The 20087-nt window shown below is 37.5% G+C and overlaps 1 protein-coding gene across 2 annotated transcripts in view; it reads left to right on the top strand.

Annotated features, from left to right (window-relative positions):
* The window catches only part of MACROD2 (mono-ADP ribosylhydrolase 2), a 1927670-nt gene that overhangs the window by 1596160 nt on the left and 311423 nt on the right, over positions 1-20087 (top strand). The window lies entirely within an intron of this gene.

Genomic DNA, 20087 nt, shown 5'->3' on the forward strand with positions numbered 1-20087 from the left:
TTTGTTTATAATTCCTTATAATACATAATACAATTCCTCACAATAAAAAATGTAATTAATTGATCAGATATCCTACTAAAATAAAATAATCAAATCAATAGAAAATAATGTAATCAGATTAATGGAAAAATTATGATGCACAGCTATACCCCAAGCCAATTAAGTCATAATCTTTAAGTCTGTGCCAAGATAAAGGTAATTTTTAAAGCTTCCCAGCTAACTCTAACATGAAACAAATTTGAGGACCAGTAGTTTGGTTCATATCCTGCTAGATTTTATAATAGATTGATTATATTTTATTACTGTGCCTCCAAAGCTATTTTTTTACAGTATGTAAAATATCAATTAAGAACAATTCAGAGAACATTATTGCTTTTTTTTATAGGATGTCATTGTATAAGTTAATGAATAGGATAGATAAGTTACGGTAATTTTTGTAATCTTAGAACAATCTAACTTTTCCTTAAATGTGTACGATTTCTTAATCAGACAACTTATTGATGTAGATTGTACCTTTTTATTTTTAAGCACACCCATCAAATTATTTTTGCCAAATTATCCTGGCCATTTTAAAGCATGAAAACATTTTGCAAATACTTTGTATCTGGTAGTCAAAATTATTCACACTTCTAAATAGGGCATTGTTAAATGTCGGCCTTACAGATGTTAGCATCATAGAAAGATCTCTGTGTCTTTTAGGAGTGTCAGAGGAAAATCATGTCACTTATTTTGTTTACTCAATGTCAGAAATTGCTAACGGTCAAATAAAGCAGCGTGCAGTATAGTTGACAGAGGCCTGAACAGTCACAATACCTGGCAACTCTTTGAAGCTCTGCCTCTCAGGAGCTGTGCGACCCTTGACAAGTCAGTTAACTTCTGCTGGTCTCCAATATTTCACTTGTGAAATGAAAGAGTTGAAGTGAAGGCATATAAAATTCTTATAGCTGTAAAAGTGTAAGTTGAAAGAGCAATGCACTTTGAATGCTTCTAAGTCAGGCACTGTGTGAAGTGATTTAAAATAATTCTCATGAAACTCTTGAAATGATTCTATAGAATTTCAAGTGAGCGGACACAAAAGTCACTAGGTTGTTAAATTAAGCTGACGAAAAATCAAGTAACATAGACTAAAAAGACATGAATTAATTTGATGCTGATTCTCTCATAGAAAGGGAATTTTAAACATAATTAATTCCAACCATTTTGTTTTATAGATGAGGAAACTGAAGCCCAGAAAGCCAAAGTGACTGACTTACTATTACTGACACATATTAGTAAAGTCCTATGCTACTAGGGAAGGGCAATTTGTTCAGTTTAATAGTACAATCTAATTCAACCCAGAGCTTTATCATTATTATAATCCCAAATGTTATTCTGCACAGAGAAGGGGTTGGCTCTGAGCTATATATTCATGTTAATTCAGAATCTCTAAAGCCAGCATCTCAGCAGGATTTTCAGAAGGGGCCTATCATGTGATCCATGGGTCCTGATGTTACAAATCCAGGTCGGCATGCCAAGGGTTGCTATCATTGGTACCATCTAACTTGGATAGCTTTATGGACAAATATTTTTGTGGTTGGTTTCATAAAGGTTGTTATCCCTCCAGGTGTAAAGCTCTGCCTGCTGCTTCCACTGCCTTAAAAGTTAAAGGCAGTGAATTATACCTAATATATCAGTGCCATACATTCACATAAAGAAGTACACATAGTCACACGTAGTAAATTACACAGAAGCATCACTGGATCTGTGCAGTCACGTGAACCTGGGTGAAGGAATTGAGTGTGAAGACCTAAGATAGTCATTCTTAAACACTGGTCTAGGGAGTAATTGATTCGACATCATTGCACCAGAGGTAGTGAGGCTATGCCCAGGTGAGATATGTAGATCAAGTCTTGATAACTCTTACTAATGACTGTGGCACTCATCTAGTTGGTCAACAAAATTAACCAATAATTACTATTCCTCTACCTTATGCCAGGCACTTGTGAGACACTGGGGATATGGTGATGAACAAAACTGCCCCTGCCCCTGAGGAGTTTATATTCTAGAGGAAAGATAAGGAAACCAAAATATGTTTACACAACTTAAAAAAAAAAAAAAACACAGTAGGACCACATTAAGTAGTGACTGGTGTGATGAGGCAGATTGAGAAGGGAAATGTAATAAAGAATAAAAGATTACAACTAGGGGCTGCTGCTTGTGGGTGGTCATGGAGCTATTCTCTTCCAGGCAGTGATGTTTGAACTGAGATTTTAATGATAAAAGGGAAGCCATGCAAGAAAGATCTGAGTGTTTTAAACATAGGGACCTCAAATGCAATCATCCCTCAAATGCAATCATCTTACAAAGAGATGAGAAGCTTAGCCCTTCTGTAAGAGGAGAAGTTTTAATAGAGGGCTTTTAAAATCTATTTCACTCAAACATTTATTCATTCATTTATGGTTTGTTCATTAAAACATGAATTAGGGGCCGACTATGCATCTTGCAGTATTCCAGACAATACCCTTGCCTTGTTATGCTTATTTTCTTGTGGGGACATAGACAATAAGTAATATGTCATACTAAGCAAATTGGATGATATGATAGAAGATAAGACCTATGGAAAAGAAAAGTATGGTGAGGACCGGGAGTGTGGAGGGGGTGGTCAGAGAGGGTCTCATTGAGAAGGTGAGGCATGAGCCATAATTTGAAGCCCATGAGGGAAGTAGCCATGCAGCTACATGGGAAAGAGCCTTCTGATAAAGTGAGACCTGCGCATAGTCGTGTTGGAGAAAGAGTAAGGAAGCCAATAAGGCTACATCAGAGTGCGCAAGGAGAAAATAAGCAGGAGGCGTGATCCGATAGGTGATGGGAGCCTGGCTGTACACAATGATGCCAGGATTTGGGCTTTTCCTCTGAGAGAAATGGGTGGGCATCGTAGGGTCTTTGCTGTCATTCCAAGATCAGTGTAGGCACAGAAACCAGACTTGCATCCCAAATGATAGGAAAGGCAATGATAGGAAGGGTGAAGTGGAGAGACCATGGGATGGAGGCCCACCACCACATCAGGCCACGGTGGCCTTGTGGACAGTGATGGGGAGGATGAGCAGGCTGGCTCTTGTAGGTGCTCATTATTGAAGAAATGAACAGCATTGCTTCCTGGGGAAAATATTTTTATTATTCTTTCACCTAGGAACCAGTTTGACTTCCCAAAATCACAATAACAAGCTATTCCTAGAATGAAAATATAAACACACAGCCAAAGCCATATTTAAAGAATAAAATACCTGAAGCAGTCCATAAAGCTTTAAATTTCAGAAGAGTACTAATTTACTAAGGGAAATTACAACATTTTTGCTGTCCTCATTAAGCATGGTATATGGTCTCTGGGAACTGAATATCTGCATCTAAAAGGGAAGTTATACTCTCCTTTTATCTCCAACAGATGTGGGGATCAAATGTTTATGGGTGTGAAAAAGCCTTTCCATTAAAGCAAACCCTGTCAAGTAGCAGGATTTCCTTTTATTATGTTGTTTTATGCACAAAACATTTCTTTTGAAATCGCGGAGGCCGCATAAACATTAAAGAAGCGATGTGATATTTTATAACACACGTTTATCACTGCTGTTTTTGGCAGAATGTGTCCCACATGACCTTTCGATTAGTGGTTTCCAAACAGTCACCAGTCCTGACTTCCCAGGGGCCTCCAGACAGGGATGCATGGCTGCATGGAGACCACTGTTGGGGCGCTAGCTTTTTGCTAACACACAAGCAAAGTTTTCTTTTCCTGGAGTTATTAATCTTTTCCATTTCCTTCTGCTGTCTTTTATAGAAACAGAATTAAATTGTATTGGGCATAACAAGGAGGAAAAGTAACTCATCCATATTTTATTGTTTTAATATCTTGCATTAGTTTTACCAGTGATTTGTGTTTCCTAATCCCGTTCTCCTTCCTTTTGTATTCTTGATGTCTCTCAAGGGTGTCGCCTAAGAGAAACCTGTAGGCTTTCAGGGGAGAATGTACAGTATGTGTTAGAAGTGTGGGGCCGGGTGAATGAAGGCTTATTTTCTCATTAATCTTTCCTTTCACTTTCTAAACAGGGGACACTGTATGCTTCTAATCAGTTATACGGAGGGGAGGTAATATCCGGGGGTTACGTGCTCTTTGCTAAAATAAATGGGAAACGAAAATAGGTGCTTTGTGTGGATGGAAAAAGCTGGACGTTTGACAATGACGCACTTTTCAGTATGTTAAGGACCATTTCTTTCCCCCTCCACAGCCCCACCCAGCCTTGAGTGTCATGTTGGCCATTGTCATTTCTCCCCTGATTGCATGGAGCAGCTGCTGGCCTTCCATTTGCCATACTCCGAGCTCCTTGCTGTGTGTAGGGATTGCCTGCACAGGCCGCTGTGATAGCACGGGCAGCCCGGCTCAGGAAAATTGAGGGTGCATTTCTTACCACTGCATGGTGCTTTTGTGCTTTTATTTCAGAGAGGGAAAAAGTACATATGAGAATAGTTATTCTTGCATGCTGGTATATACTAATTTCTACTGCCATATCCTTGCAATCCATTTCTGACAACTGGCTTGACTCGTCTCTGCTCTAGAGTAATAGCATTCTTGCTTGAGGTTTCTCAGGCAAAAACCATGAAGGTTCCCACTTTTTTGGATTCCTCATGTGTTATTGATTAAGAGAGAATAACTGTGATGGGGTGGGCATCTGACACTGTTTCCTAAAGACTGCTAGCATGATTTTCCCCTACAACCCCCTGAGTTTCGAGGATTTAATTTGGATTTTTTTCTACTCCCTCTTTTGAAATGCACGACTGTTGCTTTCTTCAAGGATTCTTGGTTATTCGCTTTGAAAACAGCGGCAAAACAAGTATATTATCCTCAGAGAATACCCGAACCCCGTCCTTTGAGGATTTCACCTTCAACCTGAAATTGATCTGGCAGTCCAAATGTCGCTTTTAACACATGTAAACAATTAAGGGTATAGAATATGCATCTTCAAACTTTTTCTCAAAAAGGCCAGAGAGTAAATATTTTAAGCTCTGCAAGTTGTACAGTTAATGTCACAGGTGCTCAACTCTGAGTTGTGCTGTAAAAACATCCATGGATGGTGTGTAAATAAGCATGGCTGTATTCCAATAAAACTTTATTCACAAAGACAGATGGTAGACTGGAGTTGACCCAGAGGCAATTGTTTGCTGACCCTTGGTATAGAAGATGATCCTTGGGGAACTTTTGGCATTTCTGGTTTCTGTCTGCTCTTAGTTGATTAAGAAGATATTGTCAAGGGTCCTAGCAGAAATCCGCCCACCCAATAATTTCTGTTTATTTAATAACACATCTTGTTTTGCATTCTATTTGCTCTAAATCCATCACCAACAGAGTAGGCAGGGGACATGAAAGTGTTTTTGTTTTTAAATAATGTCCTCATCAGCTCTGGCTCCCAGTGCTCCAGAATCGCAAACTCTATATACTGTGGCTTTATTTTGTCATCCAAGCTTGTAAGGGCAGATCTCAATTTGGCTACCAGCCCCTGTTTTCATTGCCAGCTTCCCTGGCAGGCTGAGATGCTGCATCTCCTAACATCCCCTTAGCAGCTTCACTAGCCCTCTGACATTGTGGAAAGCTTTCCACGTGCCTTACCTGACATGATCCTGCCCCAATCATTCAAAGTGATTGTTAGTAGTAGTAGCATCTTATGTACTGTTATTGCTAACTAGAGGCCTGATGCACAAAATTCATGCAAGGGTCTCGGCCCTCGCAGCCATGGTTGCTTGCTTCAGCCCCTCGCAGCCCCGGCTTCGTCTGGAAGGACATCCAGTCTAATTAGTATATTAGAGGCCTGATGCACAAAATTTGTGCAAGGGGCTCCAAGGGCCGAGGCAGCAGCCCCAGCTGCCACCATGGCCCTCACAACAGCAGCCACGGAAGGACATCTGGAAGGATGTCCGGTCTAATTAGCATATTACACTTTTATTATTATAGATAAGAAAACAGACCTGGGGAGGTTGAGTGACTTGGCCAAGATTCTGTATTACATATGTAGTGGAATGGAGTTAGGCTTCACCACTGAGTGTCCTAAGATCTGCTCTCATCAGTACTGTTTATCAGGCCTCATTCACTGAGAGTCTGGTTTCACCATGCCTGTTTCACATCTCTTCTCAGGTAGGTAATCAATACCCTGAGATGCCAAACACCATTTTCTGTATAGAAGAAGAAATCTACAGAAGACCAGGCTGAGAATTTTCTTGAAACGTACAGTGCTTCCCTCCAGGACCAATGGTAGTGGTAGACATGTCTTTGGTCAAGAATTATCAAGAGTCTGTCTCTTTCTTTATGGTTAAGAAAGATCAGCACTATCCAGGAATGTCCTCATCAGTACTGGCTCCCAGGGCTCTTGTAAAACAGCCGAATCTTCACACTTTAGGAACCCTGGGGTGGGCTGCATGGTCTGGTCTGGTCAGGTAGGTCATAGGAGACTAGAAACCGAAGTGAGATGGTGTTGCCCAAGCAGTGTGAGAAGGCAAATCAAATGTTATTGTGTTGTCAGAATTAAGTGGTAATATTGAATAGTCCCTGAAATCCAGTAAGCTAGGAGGGAAGGCTAAAGATTATTAATACTAAAGAAGATCAGAGCAGGTAATGATGTTGGGATATAGAGGCAGGAGTTATGTTCTAGTACACACACACACACACACACACACACACACACACACGAGATATAAATGAAGAGACTATAGTGGTGGTTGGTTGCTTACAACCATGTCCCACCAGGACATTCTACCTGGTATAAATTAGTGTGTCGACTCCAGACATAGAAATAAACAAGCAAACAAACAAAATCCAGTCATCATAGACAGGCTGATCATATGCTTAGCTCTTCAGCATGGAACCAAACACAGGAGAACTAAGGCTCAACTGATGTAGACCAGTGAAGATCTCTTTTCTTCTCCTCCTTTTTTTTTCCCATAGGAAATTCTTTGCTCCACTAAGTCCTTGGCCTCTGCCACTTACAGTTCCTTACAGTTATCTTAAATCCTTTGCTAAAGAACATTTGTCACCTTCTTCCAATGGATACTTTTTTATATCTGAAGTAGAAAGGGATTAAAGTAAAGAGAATGAGTAGCCAAAGCCAAAGATGGTTAAGAAACCAAGTGTGGGCTCTTTCTTATTAAAAATAAAAGTCTAAAGGAAAAGTTTTTACAAATTATATAAGCCAGGTAGTTTCTAAATGAGGTGTGGAGCTTCCAGGCCTGATTAGGTCTTAACACAACCCCCATAATGAATTACTTACCCTGAATCAAACAATGTATTCCTATGAAACTTAAATGCTTAGAGAGAAATCCCAGAATCTTTGTACAACTATATGCCATATACTTTAATTTTCACTAATAAATATGCATATATAAATATATATGTATGTATAAGTATATAATGTATATGCATATATACATATATATCTTGTTGAAATAGTGTGTGCATACATACACACTCCTAGGTTTTTCTTTTTAATAAACATTTTTTAAAATTTTGAAATAATTATAGATTCACAGAAGTGTTGCAAAGGTAGTACAGAGAGGTGCCATGGACACTTTGTCCAATTTACTCTGATTATTCCATTTTATATAGCTGCAGGGAAGGTCCTTAGTACAGTCTGTATGTATAATTCTATGACACGTTATCACAAGTGTAGCCTTGTATACCACCACCACAATCAAGATGCAGAACTGTTCTATCACATCCACCTCCCTCTCCCCTCCTTACCTCTGCAACAGCTAATCTGTTCTCATCTCTAAATGTTGTCATTTTGAAAATATTATGGCCTTTTGATTTGCGCTTTTTTCACTAAGATCCATCTAAGTCGTTGCATATATCAACTGTTCATTTTTATTGCTGTACATAATTGGATCATGTTTTTGTTTTTTTTAATCTAATCTGCCAATCTGTCTTTTAATTGATCTTTTTATAGAGGTATAATTGACATATAATATATTAGTTTTGGGTGTACCACATAATGATTCTATATTTGTGCACAGTGAGAAATGATCACCACAATAAGTCTACGTACCATCCATCATCATGTCTACTTATATTTCTATGTTAATTTTTTAATTTTATTTTTAAATAATTTCAAAATTATAGAAAAGTTGCAGTAAATATGCATATCTCCTGTACACCCTTTCTCCCAATTGACCAATTTATATATAGTTTTGCAGCATTTGCTTTAGCATTCTTTCACTTTTTCCATACTTTTTCCTTGATAATTAAGAGTAGGTTGCATGCATCATGCTACTTTACTCATTTACATGTCAGTATGCATTTTTATATTATTATTACTATTATTATTATTATTATTTACTTTGTACACATTAACTCTTTTTTTCATATCAATTGATGCAGAAAAAGCATTCAACAAAATCCAACACTCTTTTTCGATTAAAACTATAGAGCAGTGGTTCTCAACCTTCTGGCCCTTTAAATACAGTTCCTCATGTTGTGACCCAACCATAAAATTATTTTCGTTGCTACTTCATAACTGTAATGTTGCTACTGTTATGAATTGTAATGTAAATATCTGATATGCAGGATGGTCTTAGGCGACCCTGTGAGAGGGTTCTTCAACCGCCAAAGGGGTCGCGACCCACAGATTGAGAGCCGCTGCTATTGAGGGATCATATCTCAACATAATAAAAGCCATATATGAAAAATCTACAGTCAACATCATGCTCAATGGGCAAAAACTAAAACCATTTCCCAAAGAACAGGAACAAGACAGGGATGCTCACTTTTAGCACTCTTGTTCAACATAGTACTGGAAGTCCTAGCCATACCATCAGACAAAAAGAAAAAATAAAAGACATCCAAATTGGAAAGAAGGAAGTAAAACTGTCATTATTCACAGATGACATGAAAACCCTAAAGACTCTATAAAAAACTAACAGATTTAATTTAAAAATAGTTATAATTTTTTTCTTTTTTGTGTGACATGGACTTTAAATTTACTCTCTTAGCAACTTTCAAATATGCAATACAATTCTATTATAGTCACCATGCTGTACATGACTCATTTATTTTATAACTGGAAGTTTGTACATTTTGCCCATCCCATACTCTTCCTCCCCTCTGGCAATCATCAAACTGGTTTCTGTATCTATGAGTTTGATTTTATTTGTTTGTTTTTAGAGTCCACATATAAGTGAGATTATACAGTATTTGTCTTATATGGTTTTATATATTGTTTTATATATATGAAGTTTTATAAACACATGTATAGTTTTATATATATACTAGAGGCCCGGTGCACAAAAATTTGTGCACTCGGGGGGGAGGGGAGGTCCCTCAGTCCGGCCTGTGCCCTCTCCCAGTCTGGGACCCCTCGGGAGATAACAACCTGCTGGCTTAGGCCTGCTCCCGGGTGGCAGAGGGCAGGCCCAATCCCTAGGTGCAGACCCTGGTCGGGCTCAGAGCAGGGCCGATTGGGGAGTTGGGGCACTGCCCCGTCATGCACAGAGCAAGGCCAATCAGGGGGTTGGGGTGCTGCCCCCGTCACACACAGAGCAGGGCCCATCAGGGGGTTGGGGCGCCGCCACTCTCACACTCAGGGCAGGGCCGATGGGGAGGTTATGGCTCTACCCCATCACACACAGAGCAGGGCCCGTGGGCGGGGGGGTGGGGAGCTCCCCCCTATCAGGCACAGAGCAGGGCTGCTCAGGGGGTTGGGGCCCCGCCCCCTGTCACACACAGAGCAGCAGGGCGATCAGGGGGTTTGGGCGCTGCCCCCTGTCACGCTGATCCCGGTGCCAGGAGGCATATTACCCTTTTACTATATAGGATAGAGGCCTGGTGCATGGGTGGGGCCGACTGGTTTGCCCTGAAGGGTATCCTGGATCAGGGTGGGGGTCCCCACTGGGGTTCCTGGCCAGTCTGGGTGAGGGGCTGAGGGCTGTTTTCAGGCTGGGAGTGACTGAAGTTCCCAACCCCTCCTTTTTTTCTTTTTTTTTTTTATTCTGGGCCAGCTTTACCTTGAGGCTTGGCTCCAGCTCTTAGGCCTCCGAGGCTGAAAGTAGGTTTCTGGCCTTTGCTTACAATGTTGCGAATCTGCTGGCTGAAGTCTGGCGGTATTTGTTACAATGTTTCTTAAACTGCCCGCTCAGAGGCCTGCAGCCGCAGGCGGGGAACATTGGTTTCCTCCAATGATCCTCCGTCACTGAGGCCAGCAAGCCTCATGTTAGTTTCAAGCTGCCTGGCCGCCGGCCGCCATCTTGGCTGACAGTTAATTTGCATATCTCGCTGATTAGCCAATGAAAAGGGTAGTGGTCCTACGCCAATTACCATGTTTCTCTTTTACTAGTGTAGATAGTTTTATATATTGTTTTATATATATATGAAGTTTTATAAACACATGTATATTTTTATATATATGTGTATACATATATATGTGTGTGTGTGTATATATATATATATATATACATATATATATACATACACATATTTATATGTATATAAACATCTTTCGTATCCATTCACCCAGCATTGAACAACTAGGTTGTTTTCATACCTTTACTGATGTTAATAATTTGCACTAAACATAGGGATGCATATAGCTTTATGAATTAGTGTTTTTATTTTCTTTGGGAAAACATTGAGAAGTAAAACTGCTGGATCCTATGTAAATTATATTTTAAATTTTTTGAGGAAGCTCCATACTGTTTTCCATAGTGGCTGTATAATTTATTTTCCCACCAACAGTGCACAAGGGTTCCCTTTTCTCTACATCCTTACCAATACTTGCTCTTTATTGTCTTTTTTATAATAGTCATTCTAACGGGTGAGCGGTGTTTGCATTGTGGTTTTTGCATTTCCCCGATAATTTGCAGTTCCCGAATAATCGGTGACGTTGATCATCTCATGCGCCTTTGTATCTTCTTTGGAAAAATGTTTATTCAAATCCTCTGTCAATTTTTAATAGAAATCTGTGTCTTTATGCTAGTGAGCTCTGTGAGTGTTTTACATGTTGTGAGTATTAACCCCCTATCACAGTGGTCGGCAAACCGCGGCTCACGAGCCACACGCGTCTCTTTGGCCCCGTGGCATGGGCCACGAAGTTTCAATCACACTCTACGTGTGCGCCCGCACGTGGTATTTTGTGGAAGAGCCACACTCAAGGGGCCAGTTTGCTGACCATTGCCCTATCAGATGCATGATTTGCAAATGAATTCTCCCATTCAGTAGGTGGCCTTTTCATTTTGTTGATTATTTTCTTTGCGATGTAAAAGCTTTTTATTGGATATAGTCCCACTTGTTTATTTTAGCTTTTGTTGCCTTTGCTTTTAGTGTCAGATTTTAAATAGCATCTCCAAGACTGATGTTGTCAAGCTTACTGCCTATATTTTCTTCTAGGAGTTTCATGGTTTCAGGTCTTACCGTTAAGCCTTTAATCCATTTTGAGTCACTTTTTCTGTATGGTGCAAGATAGTAGTCTAGTTTCAATCCAAGTTTTTAAGTTTAAAACCCCCAATCTTTTTCAATTAAATGCCCATGAATTTTAAAGAGATCAAGAAGCCTTCTGGGGAATTGGAATTCCACTTTACTCAAGGATGTATTGTGATTGTAATCACTTACACATTGTTACATTGTTGTAGGAAAAAGCCAGTTAAGATGTTGTTTAAGACACAATGGCAAGGGCGTTTACAGATTTATATTAGAAATTAATGTTACTTTGGCTTTTTTTGATGGAATCTAATTTTACATATAAAATGCTACCTATTGTGTTTAATTATTTTATAATAATGAGAAAACCAAGTTCATTTGGATTATCTTTATTTTTTTAGTATGATTTTAAAATATTTATTTGGGACTATAGTGAAGCATTGTTTATAAATATGATAGAGTGCCATCTTTAAGTCACGTGGGCAAATGTGTAAATCAAGGGTTCAGCTCAGCCAAAGAAAACAGTATTTTCATTGGTCAACAAAACAATTCTGAACTTACCTTGAGGGTATTTTTTCTTTTTATTCTTGCCTAATTAAAAATGTAAACACATTAATGCAAATTAAAATTAATAAAACCTTATATTAAAATGTACATAATAATATATATATGCATATACAATGCATAAAAAGTTTATTGATTTTATGGCATAAGATGAAGTGTATCAGTAGTCCAACTCTACCAAACTTACAGTCATTCAGAAAGAGACTGGACAGTGTTTGATGTTTTTCCTGTCTACAGGATAAAGTTTATTAGTAAATCAAACAATATTGCAATAGACATATTAAATATTTTGTTAGATGAACACTCTATCAGCACTTTACCTGGAAGAAGTTGATAATTTAATATTGTATGTATCTTCATTAAATGATGTTGATGATCAGTACCATTTATTTAGAGCCTAATTCTAATGCCAGGTTCTAAGTTTGTGCTTGATGTTTTTGTTGTTTTTACAGTCACTTAGTTGTCACAATCTTAGGAGGTAGATCATTTTATCACACACACCCCTTTATAGATAAAAAGATTAAAGACTTTTGTTCTGCCTCATCAATTTCACTATGCATAGACACTTTTATTAAGATTTTATAAAGTTTTTAAAAATAGTACTCTACATAGTATGTTGCCATTTTACTTTAAATTATGCACATTATGGCATTTTACATTTTAATAGTCCAGAATATAAATAAAACTATTAAATTCCTTATCTTCATTCATTACATATACTGTATATGGGAAGGTCATCAGCTAATTCTCTCTCAACTAGCTCATAGGAGTGACAACCATTTAAATAAATATGTAAAAACTTCCCGTAATAGCCGCCCAAAAATGTTATCTGATTAATTGCTTTTATTAATGTTATTTTAGAGTTAATGGGGTTCTTTCATAAATGACTGCAGTAAGAATCTCTTCTGTGAATGGTTTTAGTCTATAGCAGATTTGGAGTATCTGATACTCCAAATACACGGGTTTTTCAGCCAGTTTAAACTGCTTAAAACTTGGCTAATTCTAGATATGTGTTCACATTTTGATTACAATCAGATGTTCCAGACTCATCCCTATATTTCCCAGACTTACTTGGAAAAGCTCCAACAAAACCAGCTAGAGAGCCACTGGTGACCATTATAAAGGGTTAATAAGCAGGTCAGCATGGGCGCTACCTTTTGTATTCAAGACAGTCTTTTAAAGACCCAGAGCTTTATATTCTACTACAAATTCTAAACAAGTTTTAAAAACTTGTTTTTTGTGAAGTCACATTTTTTTTTCTCTCTCATCACAAGATGACTCTACTTTTAAGAAGCAACAACAAAGGAACAGAAGGAAAAGAATACAATCTAACAGGAAAGCCATCAACAGGTTTTCTTTGCGGAGCACCAATTTCTCAGGCATTATCCTTTCTAACACTTTATAACAGACTCTACCTGAAAAGAAGGGGGAAAGAAATTTTACATGATTAGGAAAAGATAGAAATTGAAGAAACTGAAGGTGTAATAAGAAATGAAAATATAATGACACAAGAAGCAAAGCAATTCTCTGTTGGACAAAACATTATTTTCTGTGACCTATTCTCTCTGTCTTTTTCTTGTGGACATTTATTTCTTGTTCCCTTGTATTCCATTGTGTCGGCAAGAATATTACTGTGATCAGCTGTGAACCGGCACCTACCAAGGAGACCACCTCTTGGTTATAAGTATTTCTTTCTTAGTTAAGGAACAAATGTATCCCTTGAAATAATTACAGTGGTTTTTAATTTGTCCCTTTAGTTTTAAAGAAAGAGTTGTTGTGTGTTTTTTTAAAGCTTATTTGTTTTTCCTAAGAAGTCTAGGGCTAATAATTAGAGTCATCATTTCTTTTTTTACCATAAGATTAATCATTTTTATTTATTTTTCCTCTAAATTAAAAAAAATAAGCTGAGTCAAGTGAAAAGCCACAATCTGCTTGCCCTGTAGAAATAAGAACTAAATAGTTGAAGAAAATAAAAGCATGAACTGAAACTTGTGACAATGAATGCGAAAGAGGTGAAGGGCAAAGCTGGTATCTTCCCTGTTGTAGAACAATTTATTTATGTACTCCCATGAATCATGGAGATAAGCAATTCGGAAAGTATAAAACATTGAATAAATTGTGCCAGAAATTTGGCCTCCAAATGTCTAAGTCCTTTAGACATGTGTTAGCACTGCCCTGGGGATGTAAGAACCAAAGAGGTGTGAGCACTCAATGATCTAGATAACTGAGAGAGGAGGATGTACCTGCAAGGGAATGCTTAGAAGGAGCCATCTGTGAGCTCGGAGGAGAAACAAGATAGGGTGAGATGCCTTGTCATTAGCTACTGGATTGCCAATGGAAGACATTGGGAACCGTCCTTCTCGGGGAGTTCCAGGAAGGGAAGCCTGATTTAGAGAAGAAATGTAAGCAACAGGTACAGGCATCTCTTTCAAAGAATTCTGTTCTCAGATGTGTAGAGAAATGGAGAAATAGCTGGCAGGGAAGATGGGGTCAACAAGAGCGGGCATAGGGGAGAGGAAGGGTTTGACATGGCAGACTGGAAGTCACTTTATAGCATGATAATGTCTATGTTTTCATTCTGTATTCTTAGCACAAGAGCCAAGCATCCTTTCATCTCATTTCCTCATGTCAAAATGGCTCAGTTTCTACCAAAAGCATTGGCTCCTGACCATAGTTCAATTACAACTGTGAATTTTCTTCTTTATGCAGCATTTATACCAACAGGCAATGCCAAGGGCATGGGGATCTTTCAAATGTCACAAAAATATAGTATCTATTCCAAGAGATATAACCCAAGATCTGCTTGCCAAGCCCTGTGTTCATGATGGGTGCTTTAACCTAATATGCACCAAGGCACTTTAGGACTCTGTAAACCAGCAAATCTTCCTCCTCAAAGCTGGCTCTCAGTGTCCAATCCCCAAAAGGAAAAGATAGGAAGTGTTCTCTTTCAGCTGTCACTCCAGGAGTCAATGGATATATCAAGGATTCTCCATCTGATATCTATGACATTTATGGGGAAATTATATTCCAAAACTATATGGCAGGATGGCAGTAAATCTAATGAGAACATGTATGAGGAGAACTGAAATCTCTCCTTCCATTTTCCACATGACCTTGGACAAGGTTCTTGGTTATCATATGTCGACTCAGTTGCCCTTCTTTGGATGTGAAGATGGTGGTATTAGCTACCAGATGTATTTTCAAAGGACATTCTGCATATTAAAGTTTCTAATTATCTATTTTCAATCCTGTATCAGTGCCGATTATTAAATAGTTTTATAATCCTAACTGACCTGAATTATTTTTTTCAATGCAGTCCTTAAAATTATCCTTTTGGAGTGATGAATCTTTCCCAAAGCATTTAATTCTGCACAGACAAAGAGAAATACCACTGTTTATTCATGAATGCTATGGAACAAAAACTATATTTATTCTGTGTTCAGGCTGTAAATATCAGAAATTTATGGATAATGGCTTTTTAAAAAATAAGCACCATAGGCCCTGAAATGACTGGCAGTTCTATTATAAGGAATTTTGAACAAGCTCTTAGGCAGAGGTTCCTGGAGAAGGATTTATATAATTTGCTGACGGTAAAGAAGTTCTGCAGTGAAATATTCAAAATTTACTCGTTCTTAACCTGCTATGATAGTTATGATTGAACTCTGGAGTTTTGCTGTCTATAAAATAAGCATCTTTGGAGCCAACTATTTTGTGATTAGCTGTAATAGATATTTCTCCTAATTAAGGAAAATCCACTTAATTAGCTCTACCCCCAGAGTCTTCTGAAAGCCAAGTTTGAATATCAAAAGTGAAAGTAATCCATTTCAACCAAGATTCAAGAAATAAATCAGTTAATAAATTAAACATAATCATCAAAAAATGAATTTTTGTTTGGTTGGATACTCATCAAATGGTAATTTCTTTTTTAATTGCACAAACACATCTCTGCATTTTACCAAATTTTATTTTTAAGATTCTAAACATTTTGTAATTACTTAACTGTCCATACCTTTCCTTTACATTAATCACAATTTGCCCTAACCCAGGGTCTTAATTGATAGAACCAACCAACCAGTGCATCTTTGTATTCAACACATTGGCTGATTAAAAAAAAAAATCAAAATATCATTAATGGTGCAGTTTATATTTTGATTAGCATTCCAGCCATAGACTTGCTGTCCTATTGCTGGCTGGCTTAATCAACTCCCTTGGTTTGGGACACTGGATTCTGGGCAGTGAGAAGTATGTCTGCATGAGTCTTCACAGAAAGTCCCTTATCCTATTTATTATGCCCCTTTGTTCTGCAAAGGGACAAAAAGTTTGGAAAGTCCTAATTAATGCCTGTTATAAAGGAATGGTGTTTAAGACATTATATAAAGCCAAGGTTTCTGTTTTAACTCCCCTAAAACATAAACGTAATTAAACAAGAGGCTTTCCTTAGCAAGGCAAGTAAGGCCATCCAAACCAGCCCAGTTCATTGCTTCGTTGTTTTCTTCCCTAAGCCAGTCATGTTGAGGTGGTATGTTTTTCTCAGTGTTGTGTCTCTCCACTGAGCTTTGCTTAGATGCTAAGGGTAAATTAAGCATTTCCAAAAATTCCAAACAATTAAAACTTCAAAACCCATTCCTACAGAAACTTTTGGAGAATCTATGTTATGCCTTATAATTTGTATATGTAGGCAGATTCCTCTGTAGAGACCTTAACAAGCTTTCCACAAGCCTATCGCCACCCTTAAATGCACATCTTGGTGTTGGCTTCAAGGTATGCTTCCTGGGGAGCACTGCAGTGATTTGTATGTCTACCGTCTGGTAACACATGAACATACACAGAAAAGGTGTTTCTTCAGAACCAATTGGTTTTTCATTCACAGACCTCATAGAGTGGTATAGTATGAATCATCTGGCAAATGTAGGTTTGTTTGCCAAAATCCGTTAAAGTGATTGGTTTACTAAAAGATCCATTTCTGAGCACTTTTGAAGCTATAGTCTCATACTTGACCCTTCCTTGGCCTCTGTTGTTTTTAAATAAATTAATGTATTTTTATATAACTTAATGTATATCATTACAGACAATTCATAAAATACAAAAAAAGTAAAAGACAACATTAACAGTGCCTCAATTCAAAGAAAAACACCATTAACACCTCCATGTATTTTTGTAGATTTTTCTTTCCTACAGTAATGTAATTAATCGTTTTTATTTGTTCTTATTACAAAATGAGAACAATTTTATAATAAGTTTTAGGGAAATTTTATGTTACCTGACTTATCTTCTCACAATGTGTATAAGTTTTGTGTGATATATCAAAAGAGTGCATTGAATACACCTGAATGGTTTAAAGAATAATGATAAATACTCATTGTAACCATCATCATTGTGAGGACTAGCTAATAACACAGAAGCCCCTAATTGTGAGGGGTCTTTCACCCCTCTTTTTATCTTTCTGATAATACTTCCGTAACTAGTCATACCAAGAAATATGGCTTATTTTTCCTATAGTTTTTTCCCCTCTCCTTTTGCTCAAAGCTATATTTATGAGATCCATTTGGGTGTTTTAATCCACCCATAGTTCTTTTATCTTTAATACTGTATAGTATTCTATTAAATGAGTGTGCCATAAATTATATATTCATTTTACTCTTAAGGGGGATCTGGTAATGATGTTTTAATTAATTTTGGACATGTTTCTTGGGAAATATTTGCAATTTTTTTTTCCTAGTGTGAATGCCCATGAGTCTAATTGGTGGGGCATTGACAGCTTCGAGTTTGGTAGTAATGTGAAGCTGTTTTCCAAAGAGGCTTTGCCTACTGATACTTCCCACCGGCAGTTCTACATCGTCACCAACATTGGCTATGATCAGATTTTTAAAAAATATTTTGAAAAGCTAATGTGCTTTTTACTCTACTTCAAAAATATTATTAACTTGCAGTTCTCTAATTACTAATGAGTTTGAGCATATTTCTCTATCCCATTGTATTAGTCATTTGAATTTCCTTTTTGTGAAGTACATCTGCAGGTTTTCTATCCATTTTTTTCCATATTGTACTGACTGTATTTTTCATATTTATTTGTAGGAGTTCTTTATTTATTCTGTATGCTATCAGATATATGGGTTGTAAACGTCTTTTCCAGTTCTGTGACTAGTCTTTACTATCTTCATGGTGTTCTTTAATGAAGTAAATGTATTAATTTTAATGAATTTAAATTAATCAATCTATTCCTTTATGGTTTGTGCTTTGAATGTTCTATTTATAAAAATCTTTCTATCCAAGATCATAAAGATATTTATCCTATATCATTTTTCTAAAAGCTTTGTGGTTTTGTCTTTTGTGTTTATATCTTTAATAGTAATGTCAAGTATGAACTAGAGAGACAATTTCATGTCTTCTCAAATGGGCATTCAATTGCCTCATTTAAACTTACTAAGAAGACTGTTCTTGTGCCTTGACACCTTGTTATGTAACTCATGTCTACATATGTGTAAATCTGATGCTAGGATTGTTATTTGAATTCTGATGTCAGTGTTTCTTTGCCTTTGATTTTTACATGTGAAAAATGTACATGTTTTCTCTTGAATGCAGTTTACTGTCTTTTTATTTGTATTTTAAGGAACTTATATCCTGAGTTTACTCTGGCTCCTGCCCTACCCTTGTCACCAAAGCTGTTGTGGCATATTATCTTAGAACTGGTTTGTCACACTTGTGTAGCCATCTCTAGGAGAAGAACACAGGCAATGGTAAAGCAAAAGGTTAAAAAATATATCTTTTCTCCTTAAATCTGTTGAACTAATCATTGGGAAAATTGGTCCTTGGATAGACTGAGTTTCAGGGAGTAGGTGTCCCTTTCCCAGCCTTCCACTCTTCTTGGCCTCTGGCAGTTGTATTTCTCATGTGATGCCTGTCCATGAGGATGTCTTTGTGATCAGCCTGACAAAGGCATTGACACACATACGATCGTGAGTAACTTGTCTTCGTGTACATTCTTCTAATGAGTATATTTGAACTGTTGGGGCATGTGCCTACTTAGTTCAAAAATAATTCTCTACTCTCTTGCTTTTCTCTCTCAACTTTAAGGGTTCTAATTGCAAATATATAACTGAAAATAAAGGGTAAAGCTGAAGACAGCTGATTGATGTCATCCTATAATCCATCATTCAGGTTATGAGAGATAGGGAAATACCAGCCACTAGAGTGAAAGACCCTTGAGGGCATCTAAGGCTCACTACTTCATCCCCAATGTCTAGAGCAGTGTCTGGGACACAGTAGAGGCTTAGTTTTAGAAAACATGTCCTTATTCATATTTCTAGACAGGGGTCTCCTGTTAGAAAAATAATTTTCTTCTGCAAAAGTGTAATGTAGCAAATTCAGAAGGCAGTAGCATTCTGTCCCTTTCTTTTCCTATCTCCGGGGCTTTCCTGATAAGAAAAGTAAAGAACGTCTTAAAAAAGACTAGAAAGGTGACAGAAAAATAAAATTAAATGTAAAGAAAAGGAGAGACTAGAATCTAACTCATTGCTCTTCATTCCCTTTTGTTCTGAAGCTATGGAAGGCTTTCTTAAAGCCAAAGGAAGATAATGAAGTCAGCATCCTCATGTGTCCTGCCTCTCAGAAGGGAAATTTAATAATATTAACAAAGATGATGATAATAGCAACAGCTGCTAGCACTTGTATAGCGACTGCTGTGTGCCAGTGTGGTCTCAAACTCATTACATGAAACATCTTATTTAATCCACAGCAATCCTGAGAAGCTTCATTCTCTCCATTTTACAGATGGCAGGGCAGAGGCAGTCAGAGATCATCTAACTCAGTGGTCGGCAAACTCATTAGTCAACAGAGCCAAATACCAACAGTACAATGATTGAAATTTCTTTTGAGAGCCAAATTTTTTAAACTTAAACTATATAGGTAGGTAAATTGTTATTAACTTAATTAGGGTACTCCTAAGCTGGCCTTTGCTATAAACGTCCTCAATCTGATTGAGATACATTCGCTGAGGTCGACCCCTTCCAACTCTCCCATCCACACTCGTCTTGTATACTTGTTTCGCCCATCTCCTTTTGTTCATCCTCTCTATATGTCCAAACCATCTCAACATACCTTTCTC

The sequence above is a fragment of the Myotis myotis genome, unplaced genomic scaffold (assembly GCF_014108235.1).
Source record: "Myotis myotis isolate mMyoMyo1 unplaced genomic scaffold, mMyoMyo1.p scaffold_m19_p_9, whole genome shotgun sequence".
NCBI lineage: Eukaryota > Metazoa > Chordata > Mammalia > Chiroptera > Vespertilionidae > Myotis > Myotis myotis.